Source organism: Myotis lucifugus, unplaced genomic scaffold (genome assembly GCF_000147115.1).
Source record: "Myotis lucifugus unplaced genomic scaffold, Myoluc2.0 scaffold_303, whole genome shotgun sequence".
Taxonomy (NCBI): Eukaryota; Metazoa; Chordata; class Mammalia; order Chiroptera; family Vespertilionidae; genus Myotis; species Myotis lucifugus.
The window spans coordinates 1,040,569-1,041,430 of NW_005871351.1; positions in this window are offsets into that span (position 1 = coordinate 1,040,569).

Consider the following 862-nt stretch of genomic DNA (forward strand, 5'->3'; position numbering starts at 1 on the left):
TTCCTTCCTTCCTTCCTTCCTTCCTTCCTTACATACTCCCCGGGGGCCTTCCTTCCTTCCTTCCTTTCTTCTTGATATTTTGTTCTATGCACATTAAGGTAGACTAGGCTAAGCTATGATATTTTATAGGTTTTGTACTGAATGCATTTTCCATTTACAATATTTTTAACTGACAATGGGTTTATTCAGAAATAACCCCAGTGTAAGGTGCGCAGCATCTGTATTTTTCTCACAAATGGTACGCCCTGATTATCCTTCTGAAACTACTCGGACACGCCCATAGTGTGTTAATCTCATCTGATTAAAAGAAGGGAGGAATATGGAGCTTGGCATGAGTAAAGATTAGATTAATTTCTAAAATGGGAAAATATGAATAAAATTTAGGATAAAAACAGGTGTTCTCTATAAAGTGACCTTCTCCCCACCCACCTTCGTAAAGCTTAACCCCTTGAATACATACCCTTGTTCTCTAAGAAAATGATATATTATGTGACACAGATCTATAAATTTTCTCAAGCCTTTAACTCCTGTATACCTGTATGTGTTATGTAATAGTACCATGGAACACCAAGATATGCAACAGTAAATAGTGTGTTTGCCCTATAGCAACCTCTCCCCTGGTACTGGTTGGTCAGCAGAGTTCTGAGTCCGATTGAGGAAATAGTGATCAAGAGCTTCATATAAGGCTCTGACTTAAGGGACTCCTCAGGACTTTGGGAACAGTGGGTGACATGCAGAACACCCCAAGGAACACTAATAACTAGACGACTCAAGAAGAAACTAAAATAAAATCTACTTTTCCTTCTATGTTAGGGGATTAACCATTGAGGGTAGTGTTTATCTTCAGACTCCTACTCATTTA